The sequence below is a fragment of the Schistocerca cancellata genome, chromosome 10, assembly GCF_023864275.1.
Source record: "Schistocerca cancellata isolate TAMUIC-IGC-003103 chromosome 10, iqSchCanc2.1, whole genome shotgun sequence".
Taxonomy (NCBI): Eukaryota; Metazoa; Arthropoda; class Insecta; order Orthoptera; family Acrididae; genus Schistocerca; species Schistocerca cancellata.
In genome coordinates, this window is record NC_064635.1 from 183,905,241 (window position 1) to 183,928,330 (window position 23,090).

The following is a 23,090-nucleotide window of genomic DNA, read 5'->3' on the forward strand; positions in this document are numbered from 1 at the left end:
GTAACGTTTCGGGCAGTCTGGTTCTTTTGTTCTTTCCAGGGGGCTCAGTGTTAGACTCCGATGCACCACTGCAGGTTTACTGTATTCCTTCGACCATCACATTGACGATGAACCAGAGAAATTGCATCGGGAATCAATACAAAATTCACAATACCGATTTATATTGACGAGAGTAACGTTTCGGGCAGTCTGGTTTTTTGGTTCTTCCCTGGGGGCTCAGTGTTAGACTCCGATGCAGCAAAGCAGGTTCACTGAATCCCTTCGACCATCATATTGACGATGAAACACAGAAATTACATCGGGAATCAATACCAAATTCACAATACAGATTTATATTGACGAGAGTAACGTTTCGGGCAGTCTGGTTTTTTGGTTCTTCCCTGGGGGCTCAGTGTTAGACTCCGATGTAGCAAAGCAGGTTTACTGTATTCCTTCGACCATCACATTGACGAAGAAACAGAGAAATTGCATCGGGAATCAATACCAAATTCACAATACCGATTTATATTGACGAGAGTAACGTTTCGGGGAGTCTGTTTTTTGGCTCTTATCCGGGGGCTCAGTGTTAGACTCCGATGCACCACAGCAGGTTTACTGTATCCCTTCGACGATCATATTGAAGATGAAACAGAGAAATTGCATCGGGAATCAATACAAGATTCACAATACCGATTTATATTGACGAGAGTAACGTTTCGGGCAGTCTGGTATTTCGGTTCTTCCCTGGGGGCCCAGTGTTAGACTCCGATGCACCACAGCAAATTAACTGTATTCCTTCGACCATCACATTGACGATGAAACAGAGAAATTGCATCGGGAATCAATACAAAATTCACAATACCGATTTATATTGACGAGAGTAACGTTTCGGGCAGTCTGGTTTTTTGGTTCTTCCCTGGGGGCTCAGTGTTAGACTCCGATGCAGCAAAGCAGGTTCACTGAATCCCTTCGACCATCACATTGACGATGAAACACAGAAATTACATCGGGAATCAATATCAAATTCACAATACCGATTTATATTGACGAGAGTAACGTTTCGGAGTGTCTGTTTATTAACTCTTCCCTGGGGGCTCAGTGTTAGACTCCGATGCACCACAGCAGGTTTACTGTGTCCCTTCGACCATCATATTGACGACGAAACACAGAAATTGCATCGGGAATCAATACCAAATTCACAATACCGATTTATATTGACGAGAGTAACGTTTCGGAGTGTCTGTTTTTTAACTCTTCCCTGGGGGCTCAGTGTTAGACTCCGATGCACCACAGCAGGTTTACTGTATACCTTCGACCATCACATTGACGATGAAACAGAGAAATTGCATCGGGAATCAATACAAAATTCACAATACCGATTTATATTGACGAGAGTAACGTTTCGGGCAGTCTGGTTATTTGGTTCTTCCCTGGGGGCTCAGTGTTAGACTCCGATGCACCACAGCAGGTTTACTGTATCCCGTCGACGATCATATTGAAGATGAAACAGAGAAGTTGCATCGGGAATCAATACAAAATTCACAATACCGATTTATATTGACGAGAGTAACGTTTCGGGCAGTCTGGTTTTTTTGTTCTTTCCTGGGGGCTCAGTGTTAGACTCCGATGCACCACAGCAGGTTTACTGTATTCCTTCGACCATCACATTGACGATGAAACAGAGAAATTGCATCGGGAATCAATACAAAATTCACATTACCGATTTATATTGACGAGAGTAACGTTTCGGGCAGTCTGGTTTTTTGGTTCTTCCCTGGGGGCTCAGTGTTAGACTCCGATGCAGCAAAGCAGGTTCACTGAATCCCTTCGACCATCACATTGACGATGAAACACAGAAATTACATCGGGAATCAATACCAATATCACAATACCGATTTATATTGACGAGAGTAACGTTTCGGAGTGTCCGTTTTTTTACTCTTCCCTGGGGGCTCAGTGTTAGACTCCGATGCACCACAGCAGGTTTACTGTATCCCTTCGACCATAATATTGACGATGAAACACAGAAATTGCATCGGGAATCAATACCAAATTCACAATACCGATTTATATTGACGAGAGTAACGTTTCGGGCAGTCTGGTTTTTTGGTTCTTCCCTGGGGGCTCAGTGCTAGACTCCGATGCACCACAGCAGGTTTACTGTATCCCTTCGACGATAATATTGAAGATGAAACACAGAAATTGCATCGGGAATCAATACAAAATTCACAATACCGATTTATATTGACGAGAGTAACGTTTCGGGCATTCTGGTTTTTCGGTTCTTCCCTGGGGGCTCAGTGTTAGACTCCGATGCACCACAGCAGGTTTACTGTATTCCTTCGTCTATCACATTGACGATGAAACAGAGAAATTGCATCGGGAATCAATACAAAATTCACAATACCGATTTATATTGACGAGAGTAACGTTTCGGGCAGTCTGGTTTTTTGGTTCTTCCCTGGGGGCTCAGTGTTAGACTCCGATGCACCACAGCAGGTTTACTGTATTCCTTCGACGATCATATTGAAGATGAAACAGATAAATTGCATCGGGAATCAATACAAAATTCACAATACCGATTTATATTGACGAGAGTAACGTTTCGGGCAGTCTGGTTCTTCGGTTCTTCCCTGGGGGCTCAGTGTTAGACTCCGATGCACCACAGCAGGTTTACTGTATTCCTTCGACCATCACATTGACGATGAAACAGAGAAATTGCATCGGGAATCAACACAAAATTCACAATACCGATTTATATTGACGAGAGTAACGTTTCGGGCATTCTGGTTATTTGGTTCTTCCCTGGGGGCTCAGTGTTAGACTCCGATGCACCACAGCAGGTTTACTGTATCCCTCCGACGATCATATTGAAGATGAAACAGAGAAATTGCATCGGGAATCAATACAAAATTCACAATACCGATTTATATTGGCGAGAGTAACGTTTCGGGCAGTCTGGTTCTTTTGTTCTTCCCTGGGGGCTCAGTGTTAGACTCCGATGCACCACAGCAGGTTTACTTTATTCCTTCGAACATCACATTGACGATGAAACAGAGAAATTGCATCTGGAATCAATACAAAATTCACAATACCGATTTATATTGACGAGAGTAACGTTTCGGGCATTCTGGTTTTTCGGTTCTTCCCTGGGGGCTCAGTGTTAGACTCCGATGCACCACAGCAGGTTTACTGTATTCCTTCGTCCATCACATTGACGATGAAACAGAGAATTTGCATCGGGAATCAATACAAAATTCACAATACCGATTTATATTGACGAGAGTAACGTTTCGGGCAGTCTGGTTCTTTTGTTCTTCCCTGGGGGCTCAGTGTTAGACTCCGATGCACCACAGCAGGTTTACTGTATTCCTTCGACCATCACATTGACGATGAAACAGAGAAATTGCATCGGGAATCAATACAAAATTCACAATACCGATTTATATTGACGAGAGTAACATTTCGGGCAGTCTGGTTTTTTGGTTCTTCCCTGGGGGCTCAGTGTTAGACTCCGATGCACCACAGCAGGTTTACTGTATCCCTTCGACGATCATATTGAAGATGAAAGAGAGAAATTGCATCGGGAATCAATACAAAATTCACAATACCGATTTATATTGACGAGAGTAACGTTTCGGGCAGTCTGGTTTTTCGGTTCTTCCCTGGGGGCTCAGTGTTAGACTCCGATGCACCACAGCAAGTTTACTGTATTCCTTCGACCATCACATTGACGATGAAACAGAGAAATTGCATCGGGAATCAATACAAAATTCACAATACCGATTTATATTGACGAGAGTAACGTTTCGGGCAGTCTGGTTTTTCGGTTCTTCCCTGGGGGCTCAGTGTTAGACTCCGATGCACCACAGCAGGTTTACTGTATTCCCTCGACCATCACATTGACGATGAAACAGAGAAATTGCATCGGGAATTAATACAAAATTCACAATACCGATTTATATTGACGAGAGTAACGTTTCGGGCAGTCTGATTTTTTGGTTCTTCCCTGGGGGCTCAGTGATAAACTCCGATGCAGCAAAGCAGGTTCACTGAATCCCTTCAACCATCACATTGACGATGAAACACAGAAATTACATCGGGAATCAATACCAAATTCACAATACCGATTTATATTGACGAGAGTAACGTTTCGGAGTGTCTGTTTTTTAACTCTTCCCTGGGGGCTCAGTGTTAGACTCCAATGCACCACAGCAGGTTTACTGTATCCCTTAGACCATCACATTGACGAAGAAACAGAGAAATTGCATTGGGAATCAATACCAAATTCACAATATCGATTTATATTGACGAGAGTAACGTTTTGGGGAGTCTGTTTTTTGGCTCTTCCCTGGGGGGCTCAGTGTTAGACTCCGATGCACCACAGCAGGTTTACTGTATCCCTTCGACAATCATATTGAAGATGACACACAGAAATTGAATCGGGAATCAATACAAAATTCACAATACCGATTTATATTGACGAGAGTAACGTTTCGGGCAGTCTGGTTTTTTGGTTCGTCCCTGGGGGCTCAGTGTTAGACTCCGATGCACCACAGCAGGTTTACTGTATCCCTTCGACGATCATATTGAAGATGAAACAGAGAAATTGCATCGGGAATCAATGCAAAATTCACAATACCGATTTATATTGACGAGAGTAACGTTTCGGGCAGTCTGGTTCTTTTGTTCTTCCCTGGGGGCTCTGTGTTAGACTCCGATGCACCACAGCAGGTTTACTGTATTCCTTCAACCATCACATTGACGATGAAACAGAGAAATTGCATCGGGAATCAATACAAAATTCACAATACCGATTTATATTGACGAGAGTAACGTTTCGGGCAGTCTGGTTATTTGGTTTTTCCCTGGGTGCTCAGTGTTAGACTCCGATGCACCACAGCAGGTTTACTGTATCCCTTCGACGACCATATTGAAGGTGAAACAGAGAAATTGCATCGGGAATCAATAAAAAATTCACAATACCGATTTATATTGACGAGAGTAACGTTTCGGGCAGTCTGGGTCTTTTGTTCTTCCCTGGGGGCTCAGTGTTAGACTCCGATGCACCACAGCAGGTTTACTGCATACCTTCGACCATCACATTGACGATGAAACAGAGAAATTGCATCGGGAATCAATACAAAATTCACAATACCGATTTATATTGACGAGAGTAACGTTTCGGGCAGTCTGGTTATTTGGTTCTTCCCTGGGGGCTCAGTGTTAGACTCCGATGCACCACAGCAGGTTTACTGTATCCCGTCGACGATCATATTGAAGATGAAACAGAGAAATTGCATCGGGAATCATTACAAAATTCACAATACCGATTTATATTGACGAGAGTAACGTTTCGGGCAGTCTGGTTCTTTTGTTCTTTCCTGGGGGCTCAGTGTTAGACTCCGATGCACCACAGCAGGTTTACTGTATTCCTTCGACCATCACATTGACGATGAAACAGAGAAATTGCATCGGGAATCAATACAAAATTCACAATACCGATTTATATTGACGAGAGTAACGTTTCGGGCAGTCTGGTTTTTCGGTTCTTCCCTGGGGGCTCAGTGTTAGACTCCGATGCAGCAAAGCAGGTTCACTGAATCCCTTCGACCATCACATTGACGATGAAACACAGAAATTACATCGGGAATCAATATCAAATTCACAATACCGATTTATATTGACGAGAGTAACGTTTCGGAGTGTCTGTTTTTTAACTCTTCCCTGGGGGCTCAGTGTTAGACTCCGATGCACCACAGCAGGTTTACTGTGTCCCTTCGACCATCATATTGACGACGAAACACAGAAATTGCATCGGGAATCAATACCAAATTCACAATACCGATTTATATTGACGAGAGTAACGTTTCGGGTAGGCTGCTTTTTGGCTCTTCCCTGAGGGATCAGTGTTAGACTCCGATGCACCACAGCAGGTTTACTGTATTCCTTCGACGATCATATTGAATATGAAACACAGAAATTGCATCGGGAATCAATACAAAATTCACAATATCGATTTATATTGACGAGAGTAACGTTTCGGGCAATCTGGTTTTTTGGTTCTTCCCTGGGGGCTCAGTGTTAGACTCCGTTGCAGCAAAGCAGGTTCACTGAATCCCTTCGACCATCACATTGACGATGAAACACAAAAATTACATCGGGAATCAATACAAAATTCACAATGCCGATTTATATTGACGAGAGTAACGTTTCGGGGAGTCTGTTTTTTGGCTCTTCCCTGGGGGCTCAGTGTTAGACTCCGATGCACCACAGCAGGTTTACTGTATCCCTTCGACGATAATATTGAAGATGAAACACAGAAATTGCATCAAGAATCAATACAAAATTCACAATACCGATTTATATTGACGAGAGTAACGTTTCGGGCAGTCTGGTTCTTTGGTTCTTCCCTGGGGGCTCAGTGCTAGACTCCGATGCACCACAGCAGGTTTACTCTATCCCTTCGACGATCATATTGAAGATGAAACACAGAAATTGCATCGGGAATCAATACAAAATTCACAATATCGATTTATATTGACGAGAGTAACGTTTCGGGCAATCTGGTTTTTTGGTTCTTCCCTGGGGGCTCAGTGTTAGACTCCGTTGCAGCAAAGCAGGTTCACTGAATCCCTTCGACCATCACATTGACGATGAAACACAGAAATTACATCGGGAATCAATACAAAATTCACAATGCCGATTTATATTGACGAGAGTAACGTTTCGGGTAGGCTGCTTTTTGGTTCTTCCCTGAGGGATCAGTGTTAGACTCCGATGCACCACAGCAGGTTTACTGTATTTCTTCGACGATCATATTGAAGATGAAACACAGTAATTGCATCGGGAATCAATACAAAATTCACAATACCGGTTTATATTGACGAGAGTAACGTTTTGGGCAGTCTGGTTATTTGGTTCTTCCCTGGGGGCTCAGTGTTAGACTCCGATGCACCACAGCAGGTTTACTGTATCCCTTCGACGATCATATTGAAGATGAAACACAGAAATTGCATCGGGAATCAATACAAAATTCACAATAACGATTTATATTGACGAGAGTAACGTTCCGGGCAATCTGGTTTTTTTGATTCTTCCCTGGGGGCTCAGTGTTAGACTCCGTTGCAGCAAAGCAGGTTCACTGAATCCCTTCGACCATCACATTGACGATGAAACACAGAAATTACATCGGGAATCAATACAAAATTCACAATGCCGATTTATATTGACGAGAGTAACGTTTCGGGTAGGCTGCTTTTTGGCTCTTCCCTGAGGAATCTGTGTTAGACTCCGATGCACCACAGCAGGTTTACTGTATCCCTTCGACGATCATATTGAAGATGAAACACAGAAATTGCGTCGGGAATCAATACAAAATTCACAATACCGATTTATATTGACGAGAGTAACGTTTGGGGCAGTCTGGTTTTTCGGAGCAGGTTTACTGTATTCCTTCGACCATCACATTGACGATGAAACAGAGAAATTGCATCGGGAATCAATACAAAATTCACAATACCGATTTATATTGACGAGAGTAACGTTTCGGGCAGTCTGGTTCTTTGGTTCTTCCCTGGGGGCTCAGTGTTAGACTCCGTTGCAGCAAAGCAGGTTCACTGAATCCCTTCGACCATCACATTGACGATGAAACACAGAAATTACATCGCGAATCAATACCAAATTCACATACCGATTTATATTGACGAGAGTAACGTTTCGGAGTGTCTGTTTTTTAACTCTTCCCTGGGGGCTCAGTGTTAGACTCCGATGCACCACAGCAGGTTTACTGTATCCCTTCGACCATCATATTGACGATGAAACACAGAAATTGCATCGGGAATCAATACATAATTCACAATATCGATTTATATTGACGAGAGTAACGTTTCGGGCAATCTGGTTGTTTGGTTCTTCCCTGGGGGCTCAGTGTTAGACTCCGTTGCAGCAAAGCAGGTTCACTGAATCCCTTCGACCATCACATTGACGATGAAACACAGAAATTACATCGGGAATCAATACAAAATTCACAATGCCGATTTATATTGACGAGAGTAACGTTTCGGGGAGTCTGTTTTTTGGCTCTTCCCTGGGGGCTCAGTGTTAGACTCCGATGCACCACAGCAGGTTTACTGCATCCCTTCGACGATAATATTTAAGATGAAACACAGAAATTGCATCGGGAATCAATACAAAATTCACAATACCGATTTATATTGACGAGAGTAACGTTTCGGGCAGTCTGGTTCTTTGGTTCTTCCCTGGGGGCTCAGTGCTAGACTCCGATGCACCACAGCAGGTTTACTGTATCCCTTCGACGATCATATTGAAGATGAAATACAGAAATTGCATCGGGAATCAATACAAAATTCACAATATCGATTTATATTGACGAGAGTAACGTTTCGGGCAATCTGGTTCTTTGTTCTTCCCTGGGGCCTCAGTGTTAGACTCCGTTGCCGCAAAGTAGGTTCACTGAATTCCTTCGACCATCACATTGACGATTAAACACAGAAATTACATCGGGAATCAATACAAAATTCACAATGCCGATTTATATTGACGAGAGTAACGTTTCGGGTAGGCTGCTTTTTGGCTCTTCCCTGAGGGATCAGTGTTAGACTCCGATGCACCACAGCAGGTTTACTGTATCCCTTCGACCATCACATTGACGAAGAAACAGAGAAATTGCATCGGGAATCAATACCAAATTCACAATACCGATTTATATTGACGAGAGTAACGTTTCGGGGAGTCTGTTTTTTGGCTCTTCCCTCGGGGCTCAGTGTTAGACTCCGATGCACCACAGCAGGTTTACTGTATCCCTTCGACGATAATATTGAAGATGAAACACAGAAATTGCATCGGGAATCAATAAAAAATTCACAATACCGATTTATATTGACGAGAGTAACGTTTCGGGCAGTCTGGTTTTTTGGTTCTTCCCTGGGGGCTCAGTGTTAGACTCCGATGCACCACAGCAGGTTTACTGTATCCCTTCGACGATCATATTGAAGATGAAACACAGAAATTGCATCGGGAATCAATACAAAATTCACAATATCGATTTATATTGACGAGAGTAACGTTTCGGGCAATCTGGTTTTTTGGTTCTTCCCTGGGGGCTCAGTGTTAGACTCCGTTGCAGCAAAGCAGGTTCACTGAATCCCTTCGACCATCACATTGACGATGAAACACAGAAATTACATCGGGAATCAATACAAAATTCACAATGCCGATTTATATTGACGAGAGTAACGTTTCGGGGAGTCTGTCTTTTGGCTCTTCCCTGGGGGCTCAGTGTTAGACTCCGATGCACCACAGCAGGTTTACTGTATCCCTTCGACGATAATATTGAAGATGAAACACAGAAATTGCATCGGGAATCAATACAAAATTCACAATACCGATTTATATTGACGAGAGTAACGTTTCGGGCAGTCTGGTTCTTTGGTTCTTCCCTGGGGGCTCAGTGCTAGACTCCGATGCACCACAGCAGGTTTACTGTATCCCTTCGACGATCATATTGAAGATGAAACACAGAAATTGCATCGGGAATCAATACAAAATTCACAATATCGATTTATATTGACGAGAGTAACGTTTCGGGCAATCTGGTTTTTTGGTTCTTCCCTGGGGGCTCAGTGTTAGACTCCGTTGCAACAAAGCAGGTTCACTGAATCCCTTCGACCATCACATTGACGATGAAACACAGAAATTACATCGGGAATCAATACAAAATTCACAATGCCGATTTATATTGACGAGAGTAACGTTTCGGGTAGGCTGCTTTTTGGTTCTTCCCTGAGGGATCAGTGTTAGACTCCGATGCACCACACCAGGTTTACTGTATCCCTTCGACGATCATATTGAAGATGAAACACAGTAATTGCATCGGGAATCAATACAAAATTCACAATACCGGTTTATATTGACGAGAGTAACGTTTTGGGCAGTCTGGTTATTTGGTTCTTCCCTGGGGGCTCAGTGTTAGACTCCGATGCACCACAGCAGGTTTACTGTATCCCTTCGACGATCATATTGAAGATGAAACACAGAAATTGAATCGGGAATCAATACAAAATTCACAATATCGATTTATATTGACGAGAGTAACGTTCCGGGCAATCTGGTTTTTTGATTCTTCCCTGGGGGCTCAGTGTTAGACTCCGTTGCAGCAAAGCAGGTTCACTGAATCCCTTCGACCATCACATTGACGATGAAACACAGAAATTACATCGGGAATCAATACAAAATTCACAATGCCGATTTATATTGACGAGAGTAACGTTTCGGGTAGGCTGCTTTTTGGCTCTTCCCTGAGGGATCTGTGTTAGACTCCGATGCACCACAGCAGGTTTACTGTATCCCTTCGACGATCATATTGAAGATGAAACACAGAAATTGCGTCGGGAATCAATACAAAATTCACAATACCGATTTATATTGACGAGAGTAACGTTTGGGGCAGTCTGGTTTTTCGGTTCTTCCCTGGGGGCTCAGTGTTAGACTCCGATGCACCACAGCAGGTTTACTGCATTCCTTCGACCATCACATTGACGATGAAACAGAGAAATTGCATCGGGAATCAATACAAAATTCACAATACCGATTTATATTGACGAGAGTAACGTTTCGGGCAGTCTGGTTTTTTGGTTCTTCCCTGGGGCTCAGTGTTAGACTCCGATGCAGCAAAGCAGGTTCACTGAATCCCTTCGACCATCACATTGACGATGAAACACAGAAATTACATCGGGAATCAATACCAAATTCACATACCGATTTATATTGACGAGAGTAACGTTTCGGAGTGTCTGTTTTTTAACTCTTCCCTGGGGGCTCAGTGTTAGACTCCGATGCACCACAGCAGGTTTACTGTATCCCTTCGACCATCATATTGACGATAAAACACAGAAATTGCATCGGGAATCAATACATAATTCACAATATCGATTTATATTGACGAGAGTAACGTTCCGGGCAATCTGGTTTTTTGATTCTTCCCTGAGGGCTCAGTGTTAGACTCCGTTGCAGCAAAGCAGGTTCACTGAATCCCTTCGACCATCACATTGACGATGAAACACAGAAATTACATCGGGAATCAATACAAAATTCACAATGCCGATTTATATTGATGAGAGTAACGTTTCGGGTAGGCTGCTTTTTGGCTCTTCCCTGAGGGATCTGTGTTAGACTCCGATGCACCACAGCAGGTTTACTGTATCCCTTCGACGATCATATTGAAGATGAAACACAGAAATTGCGTCGGGAATCAATACAAAATTCACAATACCGATTTATATTGACGAGAGTAACGTTTGGGGCAGTCTGGTTTTTCGGTTCTTCCCTGGGGGCTCAGTGTTAGACTCCGATGCACCACAGCAGGTTTACTGCATTCCTTCGACCATCACATTGACGATGAAACAGAGAAATTGCATCGGGAATCAATACAAAATTCACAATACCGATTTATATTGACGAGAGTAACGTTTCGGGCAGTCTGGTTTTTTGGCTCTTCCCTGGGGGCTCAGTGTTAGACTCCGATGCACCACAGCAGGTTTACTGCATCCCTTCGACGATAATATTGAAGATGAAACACAGAAATTGCATCGGGAATCAATACAAAATTCACAATACCGATTTATATTGACGAGAGTAACGTTTCGGGCAGTCTGGTTCTTTGGTTCTTCCCTGGGGGCTCAGTGCTAGACTCCGATGCACCACAGCAGGTTTACTGTATCCCTTCGACGATCATATTGAAGATGAAACACAGAAATTGCATCGGGAATCAATACAAAATTCACAATATCGATTTATATTGACGAGAGTAACGTTTCGGGCAATCTGCTTATTTGTTCATCCCTGGGGGCTCAGTGTTAGACTCCGTAGCCGCAAAGTAGGTTCACTGAATTCCTTCGACCATCACATTGACGATTAAACACAGAAATTACATCGGGAATCAATACAAAATTCACAATGCCGATTTATATTGACGAGAGTAACGTTTCGGGTAGGCTGCTTTTTGGCTCTTCCCTGAGGGATCAGAGTTAGACTCCGATGCACCACAGCAGGTTTACTGTATCCCTTCGACCATCACATTGACGAAGAAACAGAGAAATTGCATCGGGAATCAATACCAAATTCACAATACCGATTTATATTGACGAGAGTAACGTTTCGGGGAGTCTGTTTTTTGGCTCTTCCCTCGGGGCTCAGTGTTAGACTCCGATGCACCACAGCAGGTTTACTGTATCCCTTCGACGATAATATTGAAGATGAAACACAGAAATTGCATCGGGAATCAATACAAAATTCACAATACCGATTTATATTGACGAGAGTAACGTTTCGGGCAGCCTGGTTTTTTGGTTCTTCCCTGGGGGCTCAGTGTTAGACTCCGATGCACCACAGCAGGTTTACTGCATCCCTTCGACGATCATATTGAAGATGAAACACAGAAATTGCATCGGGAATCAATACAAAATTCACAATATCGATTTATATTGACGAGAGTAACGTTTCGGGCAATCTGGTTTTTTGGTTCTTCCCTGGGGGCTCAGTGTTAGACTCCGTTGCAGCAAAGCAGGTTCACTGAATCCCTTCCACCATCACATTGACGATGAAACACAGAAATTACATCGGGAATCAATACAAAATTAACAATGCCGATTTATATTGACGAGAGTAACGTTTCGGGTAGGCTGCATTTTGGCTCTTCCCTGAGGGATCAGTGTTAGACTCCGATGCACCACAGCAGGTTTACTGTATCCCTTCGACGATCATATTGAAGATGAAACACAGAAATTGCATCGGGAATCAATACAAAATTCACAATACCGGTTTATATTGACGAGAGTAACGTTTTGGGCAGTCTGGTTATTTGGTTCTTCCCTGGGGTCTCAGTGTTAGACTCCGATGCACCACAGCAGGTTTACTGTATTCCTTCGAACATCACATTGACGATGAAACAGAGAAATTGCATCGGGAATCAATACAAAATTCACAATACCGATTTATATTGACGAGAGTAACGTTTCGGGCAGTCTGGTTCTTTTGTTCTTCCCTGGGGCTCAGCGTTAGACTCCGATGCACCACAGCAGGTTTACTGTATTCCTTCGACCATCACATTGACGATGAAACAGAGAAATTGCATCAGGAATCAATACAAAATTCACAATACCGATTTATATTGACGAGAGTAACGTTTCGGGCAGTCTGGTTATTTGGTTCTTCCCTGGGGGCTCAGTGTTAGACTCCGATGCACCACAGCAGGTTTACTGTATCCCTTCGACGATCATATTGAAGATGAAACAGAGGAATTGCATCGGGAATCAATACAAAATTCACAATTCCGATTTATATTGACGAGAGTAACGTTTCGGGCAGTCTGGGTTTTCGGTTCTTCCCTGGGGGCTCAGTGTTAGACTCCGATGCAGCAAAGCAGGTTCACTGAATCCCTTCGACCATCACATTGACGATGAAACACAGAAATTACATCGGGAATCAATACCAAATTCACAATACCGATTTATATTGACGAGAGTAACATTTCGGAGTGTCTGTTTTTTAACTCTTTCCTGGGAGCTCAGTGTTAGACTCCGATGCACCACAGCAGGTTTACTGTATCCCTTCGACCATCATATTGACGATGAAACATAGAAATTGCATCGGGAATCAATACCAAATTCACAATTCCGATTTATATTGACGAGAGTAACGGTTCGGGGAGTCTGTTTTTCGGCTCCTCCCTGGGGGCTCAGTGTTAGACTCCGATGCACCACAGCAGGTTTACTGTATCCCTTCGACCATCACATTGACGAAGAAACAGAGAAATTGCATCGGGAATCAATACCAAATTCACATTACCGATTTATATTGACGAGAGTAACGTTTCGGGGAGTCTGTTTTTTGGCTCTTCCCTCGGGGCTCAGTGTTAGACTCCGATGCACCACAGCAGGTTTACTGTATCCCTCCGACGATAATATTGAAGATGAAACACAGAAATTGCATCGGGAATCAATACAAAATTCACAATACCGATTTATATTGACGAGAGTAACGTTTCGGGCAGTCTGGTTTTTTGGTTCTTCCCTGGGGGCTCAGTGTTAGACTCCGATGCACCGCAGCAGGTTTACTGTATCCCTTCGACGATCATATTGAAGATGAAACACAGAAATTGCATCGGGAATCAATACAAAATTCACAATATCGATTTATATTGACGAGAGTAACGTTTCGGGCAGTCTGGTTCTTTTGTTCTTTCCTGGGGGCTCAGTGTTAGACTCCGATGCACCACAGCAGGTTTACTGTATTCCTTCGACCATCACATTGACGATGAAACAGAGAAATTGCATCGGGAATCAATACAAAATTCACAATACCGATTTATATTGACGAGAGTAACGTTTCGGGCAGTCTGGTTATTTGGTTCTTCCCTGGGGGCTCAGTGTTAGACTCCGATGCACCACAGCAGGTTTACTGTGTCCCTTCGACGATCATATTGAAGATGAAACAGAGAAATTGCATTGGGAATCAATACAAAATTCACAATACCGATTTATATTGACGAGAGTAACGTTTCGGGCAGTCTGGTTCTTTTGTTCTTCCCTGGGGGCTCAGTGTTAGACTCCGATGCACCACAGCAGGTTTACTGTATACCTTCGACCATCACATTGACGATGAAACAGAGAAATTGCATCGGGAATCAATACAAAATTCACAATACCGATTTATATTGACGAGAGTAACATTTCGGGCAGTCTGGTTATTTGGTTTTTCCCTGGGGGCTCAGTGTTAGACTCCGATGCACCACAGCAGGTTTACTGTATCCCGTCGACGATCATATTGAAGATGAAATAGAGAAATTGCATCGGGAATCAATACAAAATTCACAATACCGATTTATATTGACGAGAGTAACGTTTCGGGCAGTCTGGTTCTTTGTTCTTTCCTGGGGGCTCAGTGTTAGACTCCGATGCACCACAGCAGGTTTACTGTATTCCTTCGACCATCACATTGACGATGAAACAGAGAAATTGCATCGGGAATCAATACAAAATTCACAATACCGATTTATATTGACGAGAGTAACGTTTCGGGCAGTCTGGTTTTTTGGTTCTTCCCTGGGGGCTCAGTGTTAGACTCCGATGCAGCAAAGCAGGTTCACTGAATCCCTTCGACCATCACATTGACGATGAAACACAGAAATTACATCGGGAATCAATACCAAATTCACAAGACCGTTTTATATTGACGAGAGTAACGTTTCGGAGTGTCTGTTCTTTGGCTCTTCCCTGGGGGCTCAGTGTTAGACTCCGATGCACCACAGCAGGTTTACTGTATCCCTTCGACCATCACATTGACGAAGAAACAGAGAAATTGCATCGGGAATCAATACCAAATTCACAATACCGATTTATATTGACGAGAGTAACGTTTCGGGGAGTCTGTTTTTTGGCTCTTCCCCGGGGGCTCAGTGTTAGACTCCGATGCACCACAGCAGGTTTACTGTATCCCTTCGACGATCATATTGAAGATGAAACAGAGAAATTGCATCGGGAATCAATGCCAGATTCACAATACCGATTTATATTGACTAGAGTAACGTTTCGGGCAGTCTGGTTTTTCGGTTCTTCCCTGGGGGCTCAGTGTTAGACTCCGATGCACCACAGCAGGTTAACTGTATTCCTTCGACCATCACATTGACGATGAAACAGAGAAATTGCATCGGGAATCAATACAAAATTCACAATACCGATTTATATTGACGAGAGTAACGTTTCGGGCATTCTGGTTTTTTGGTTCTTCCCTGGGGGCTCAGTGTTAGACTCCGTTGCAGCAAAGCAGGTTCACTGAATCCCTTCGACCATCACATTGACGATGAAACACAGAAATTACATCGGGAATCAATACAAAATTCACAATGCCGATTTATATTGACGAGAGTAACGTTTCGGGGAGTCTGTTTTTTGGCTCTTCCCTGGGGGCTCAGTGTTAGACTCCGATGCACCACAGCAAGTTTACTGTATCCCTTCGACGATAATATTGAAGATGAAACACAGAAATTGCATCGGGAATCAATACAAAATTCACAATACCGATTTATATTGACGACAGTAACGTTTCGGGCAGTCTGGTTATTTGGTTCTTCCCTGGGGGCTCAGTGCTAGACTCCGATGCACCACAGCAGGTTTACTGTATCCCTTCGATGGATCATATTGAAAATGAAACACAGAAATTGCATCGGGAATCAATGCAAAATTCACAATATCGGTTTATATTGACGAGAGTAACGTTTCGGGCAATCTGGTTTTTTAGTTCTTCCCTGGGGGCTCAGTGTTAGACTCCGTTGCAGCAAAGTAGGTACACTGAATCCCTTCGACCATCACATTGACGATTAAACACAGAAATTACATCGGGAATCAATACAAAATTCACAATGCCGATTTATATTGACGAGAGTAACGTTTTGGGTAGGCTGCTTTTTGGCTCTTCCCTGAGGGATCAGTGTTAGACTTTGATGCACCACAGCAGGTTTACTGTATCCCTTCGACCATCACATTGACGAAGAAACAGAGAAATTGCATCGGGAATCAATACCAAATTCACAATACCGATTTATATTGACGAGAGTAACGTTTCGGGGAGTCTGTTTTTTGGCTCTTCCCTCGGGGCTCAGTGTTAGACTCCGATGCACCACAGCAGGTTTACTGTATCCCTTCGACGATAATATTGAAGATGAAACACAGAAATTGCATCGGGAATCAATACAAAATTCACAATACCGATTTATATTGACGAGAGTAACGTTTCGGGCAGTCTGGTTTTTTGGTTCTTCCCTGGGGGCTCAGTGTTAGACTCCGATGCACCACAGCAGGTTTACTGTATCCCTTCGACGATCATATTGAAGATGAAACACAGAAATAGCATCGGGAATCAATACAAAATACACAATATCGATTTATATTGACGAGAGTAACGTTTCGGGCAATCTGGTTTTTTGGTTCTTCCCTGGGGGCTCAGTGTTAGACTCCGTTGCAGCAAAGCCGGTTCACTGAATCCCTTCGACCATCACATTGACGATGAAACACAGAAATTACATCGGGAATCAATACAAAATTCACAATGCCGATTTATATTGACGAGAGTAACGTTTCGGGTAGGCTGCTTTTTGGCTCTTCCCTGAGGGATCAGTGTTAGTCTCCGATGCACCACAGCAGGTTTACTGTATCCCTTCGACGATCATATTGAAGATGAAACACAGAAATTGCATCGGGAATCAATACAAAATTCACAATACCGATTTATATTGACGAGAGTAACGTTTTGGGCAGTCTGGTTATTTGGTTCTTCCCTGGGGGCTCAGTGTTAGACTCCGATGCACCACAGCAGGTTTACTGTATTCCTTCGAACATCACATTGACGATGAAACAGAGAAATTGCATCGGGAATCAATACAAAATTCACAATACCGATTTATATTGACGAGAGTAACGTTTCGGGCAGTCTGGTTCTTTTGTATTTCCCTGGGGCTCAGTGTTAGACTCCGATGCACCACAGCAGGTTTACTGTATTCCTTCGACCATCACATTGACGATGAAACAGAGAAATTGCATCAGGAATCAATACAAAATTCACAATACCGATTTATATTGACGAGAGTAACGTTTCGGGCAGTCTGGTTATTTGGTTCTTCCCTGGGGGCTCAGTGTTAGACTCCGATGCACCACAGCAGGTTTACTGTACCCCTTCGACGATCATATTGAAGATGAAACAGAGGAATTGCATCGGGAATCAATACAAAATTCACAATACCGATTTATATTGACGAGAGTAAAGTTTCGGGCAGTCTGGTTTTTCGGTTCTTCCCTGGGGGCTCAGTGTTAGACTCCGAAGCAGCAAAGCAGGTTCACTGAATCCCTTCGACCATCACATTGACGATGAAACACAGAAATTACATCGCGAATCAATACCAAATTCACAATACCGATTTATATTGACGAGAGTAACGTTTCGGAGTGTCTGTTTTTTAACTCTTCCCTGGGGGCTCACTGTTAGACTCCGATGCACCACAGCAGGTTTACTGTATCCCTTCGACCATCATATTGACGATGAACCATAGAAATTGCATCGGGAATCAATACCAAATTCACATTACCGATTTATATTGACGAGAGTAACGTTTCGGGGAGTCTGTTTTTTGGCTCTTCCCTCGGGGCTCAGTGTTAGACTCCGATGCACCACAGCAGGTTTACTGTATCCCTTCGACGATCATATTGAAGATGAAACACAGAAATTGCATCGGGAATCAATACAAAATTCACAATATCGATTTATATTGACGAGAGTAACGTTTCGGGCAGTCTGGTTCTTTTGTTCTTCCCTGGGGGCTCAGTGTTAGACTCCGATGCACCACAGCAGGTTTACTGTATTCTTTCGACCATCACATTGACGATGAAACAGAGAAATTGCATCGGGAATCAATACAAAATTCACAATACCGATTTATATTGACGAGAGTAACGTTTCGGGCAGTCTGGTTATTTGGTTCTTCCCTGGGGGCTCAGTGTTAGACTCCGATGCACCACAGCAGGTTTACTGTATCCCTTCGACGATCATATTGAAGATGAAACAGAGAAATTGCATTGGGAATCAATACAAAATTCACAATACCGATTTATATTGACGAGAGTAACGTTTCAGGCAGTCTGGTTCTTTTGTTCTTCCCTGGGGGCTCAGTGTTAGACTCCGATGCACCACAGCAGGTTTACTGTATACCTTCGACCATCACATTGACGATGAACAAGAGAAATTGCATCGGGAATCAATACAAAATTCACAATACCGATTTATATTGACGAGAGTAACGTTTCGGGCAGTCTGGTTATTTGGTTTTTCCCTGGGGGCTCAGTGTTAGACTCCGATGCACCACAACAGGTTTACTGTATCCCGTCGACGATCATATTGAAGATGAAACAGAGAAATTGCATCGGGAATCAATACAAAATTCACAATACCGATTTATATTGACGAGAGTAACGTTTCGGGCAGTCTGGTTCTTTTGTTCTTTCCTGGGGGCTCAGTGTTAGACTCCGATGCACCACAGCAGGTTTACTGTATTCCTTCGACCATCACATTGACGATGAAACAAAGAAATTGCATCGGGAATCAATACAAAATTCACAATACCGATTTATATTGACGAGAGTAACGTTTCGGGCAGTCTGGTTATTTGGTTCTTCCCTGGGGGCTCAGTGTTAGACTCCGATGCAGCAAAGCAGGTTCACTGAATCCCTTCGACCATCACATTGACGATGAAACACAGAAATTACATCGGGAATCAATACCAAATTCACAATACCGATTTATATTGACGAGAGTAACGTTTCGGGGAGTCTGTTTTTTGGCTCTTCCCCGGGGGCTCAGTGTTAGACTCCGATGCACCACAGCAGGTTTACTGTATCCCTTCGACCATCACATTGACGAAGAAACAGAGAAATTGCATCGGGAATCAATACCAAATTCACAATACCGATTTATATTGACTAGAGTAACGTTTCGGGGAGTCTGTTTTTTGGCTCTTCCCCGGGGGCTCAGTGTTAGACTCCGATGCACCACAGCAGGTTTACTGTATCCCTTCGACGATCATATTGAAGATGAAACAGAGAAATTGCATCGGGAATCAATACAAGATTCACAATACCGATTTATATTGACGAGAGTAACGTTTCGTGCAGTCTGGTTTTTCGGTTCTTCCCTGGGGGCTTAGTGTTAGACTCCGATGCACCACAGCAGGTTAACTGTATTCCTTCGACCATCACATTGACGATGAAACAGAGAAATTGCATCGGGAATCAATACAAAATTCACAATACCGATTTATATTGACGAGAGTAACGTTTCGGGCAGTCTGGTTTTTTGGTTCTTCCCTGGGGGCTCAGTGTTAGACTCCGATGCAGCAAAGCAGGTTCACTGAATCCCTTTGAGCATCACATTGACGATGAAGCACAGAAATTACATCGGGAATCAATACCAAATTCACAATACCGACTTATATCGACGAGAGTAACGTTTCGGAGTGTCTGTTTTTTAACTCTTCCCTGGGGGCTCAGTGTTCGACTCCGATGCACCACAGCAGGTTTACTGTATCCCTTCGACCATCATATTGACGATGAAACACAGAAATTGCATCGGGAATCAATACCAAATTCACAATACCGATTTATATTGACGAGAGTAACGTTTCGGGTAGGCTGCTTTTTGGCTCTTCCTGAGGGATCAAAGTTAGACTCCGATGCACCACAGCAGGTTTACTGTATTCCTTCGACGATCATATTGAATATGAAACACAGAAATTGCATCGGGAATCAATACAAAATTCACAATATCGATTTATATTGACGAGAGTAACGTTTCGGGCAATCTGGTTTTTTGGTTCTTCCCTGGGGGCTCAGTGTTAGACTCCGTTGCAGCAAAGGAGGTTCACTGAATCCCTTCGACCATCAAATTGACGATGAAACAGAGAAATTGCATCGGGAATCAATACAAAATTCACAATACCGATTTATATTGACGAGAGTAACGTTTCGGGCAGTCTGGTTTTTTGTTCTTTCCTGGGGGCTCAGTGTTAGACTCCGATGCACCACAGCAGGTTTACTGTATACCTTCGACCATCACATTGACGATGAAACAAAGAAATTGCATCGGGAATCAATACAAAATTCACAATACCGATTTATATTGACGAGAGTAACGTTTCGGGCAGTCTGGTTTTTTGGTTCTTCCCTGGGGGCTCAGTGTTAGACTCCGATGCAGCAAAGCAGGTTCACTGAATCCCTTCGACCATCACATTGACGATGAAACACAGAAATTACATCGGGAATCAATACCAAATTCACAATACCGATTTATATTGACGAGAGTAACGTTTCGGGGAGTCTGTTTTTTGGCTCTTCCCCGGGGGCTCAGTGTTAGGCTCCGATGCACCACAGCAGGTTTACTGTATCCCTTCGACCATCACATTGACGAAGAAACAGAGAAATTGCATCGGGAATCAATACCAAATTCACAATACCGATTTATATTGACTAGAGTAACGTTTCGGGGAGTCTGTTTTTTGGCTCTTCCCCGGGGGCTCAGTGTTAGACTCCGATGCACCACAGCAGGTTTACTGTATCCCTTCGACGATCATATTGAAGATGAAACAGAGAAATTGCATCGGGAATCAATACAAGATTCACAATACCGATTTATATTGACGAGAGTAACGTTTCGTGCAGTCTGGTTTTTCGGTTCTTCCCTGGGGGCTTAGTGTTAGACTCCGATGCACCACAGCAGGTTAACTGTATTCCTTCGACCATCACATTGACGATGAAACAGAGAAATTGCATCGGGAATCAATACAAAATTCACAATACCGATTTATATTTACGAGAGTAACGTTTCGGAGTGTCTGTTTTTTAACTCTTCCCTGGGGGCTCAGTGTTCGACTCCGATGCACCACAGCAGGTTTACTGTATCCCTTCGACCATCATCTTGACGATGAAACACAGAAGTTGCATCGGGAATCAATACCAAATTCACAATACCGATTTATATTGACGAGAGTAACGTTTCGGGTAGGCTGCTTTTTGGCTCTTCCCTGAGGGATCAAAGTTAGACTCCGATGCACCACAGCAGGTTTACTGTATTCCTTCGACGATCATATTGAATATGAAACACAGAAATTGCATCGGGAATCAATACAAAATTCACTATATCGATTTATATTGACGAGAGTAACGTTTCGGGCAATCTGGTTTTTTGGTTCTTCCCTGGGGGCTCAGTGTTAGACTCCGTTGCAGCAAAGGAGGTTCACTGAATCCCTTCGACCATCACATTGACGATGAAACACAGAAATTACATCGGGAATCAGTACAAAATTCACAATGCCGATTTATATTGACGAGAGTAACGTTTCGGGTAGGCTGCTTTTTGGCTCTTCCCTGAGGGCTCAGTGTTAGACTCCGATGCACCACAGCAGGTTTACTGAATCCCTTCGACCATCACATTGACGATGAAACACAGAAATTACATCGGGAAACAATACCAAATTCACAATACCGATTTATATTGACGAGAGTAACGTTTGGGAGTGTCTGTTTTTTAACTCTTCCCTGGGGGCTCAGTCTTAGACTCCGATGCACCACAGCAGGTTTACTGTATCCCTTCGACCATCTTATTGACGATGAAACATAGAAAAATGCATCGGGAATCAATACCAAATTCACAATACCGATTTATATTGACGAGAGTAACGGTTCGGGGAGTCTGTTTTTAGGCTCCTCCCTGGGGGCTCAGTGTTAGACTCCGATGCACCACAGCAGGTTTACTGTATCCCTTCGACCATCACATTGACGAAGAAACAGAGAAATTGCATCGGGAATCAATACCAAATTCACATTACCGATTTATATTGACGAGAGTAACGTTTCGGGGAGTCTGTTTTTTGGCTCTTCCCTCGGGGCTCAGTGTTAGATTCCGATGCACCACAGCAGGTTTACTGTATCCCTTCGACGATAATATTGAAGATGAAACACAGAAATTGCATCGGGAATCAATACAAAATTCATATTACCGATTTATATTGACGAGAGTAACGTTTCGGGCAGTCTGGTTTTTTGGTTCTTCCCTGGGGGCTCAGTGTTAGACTCCGATGCACCACAGCAGGTTTACTGTATCCCTTCGACGATCATATTGAAGATGAAACACAGAAATTGCATCGGGAATCAATACAAAATTCACAATATCGATTTATATTGACGAGAGTAACGTTTCGGGCAATCTGGTTTTTTGGTTCTTCCCTGGGGGCTCATTGTTAGACTCCGTTGCAGCAAAGCAGGTTCACTGAATCCCTTCGACCATCACATTGACGATGAAACACAGAAATTACATCGGGAATCAATACAAAATTCACAATGCCGATTTATATTGACGAGAGTAACGAATCGGGTAGGCTGCTTTTTGGCTCTTCCCTGAGGGATCAGTGTTAGACTCCGATGCACCACAGCAGGTTTACTGTATCCCTTCGACGATCATATTGAAGATGAAACACAGAAATTGCATCGGGAATC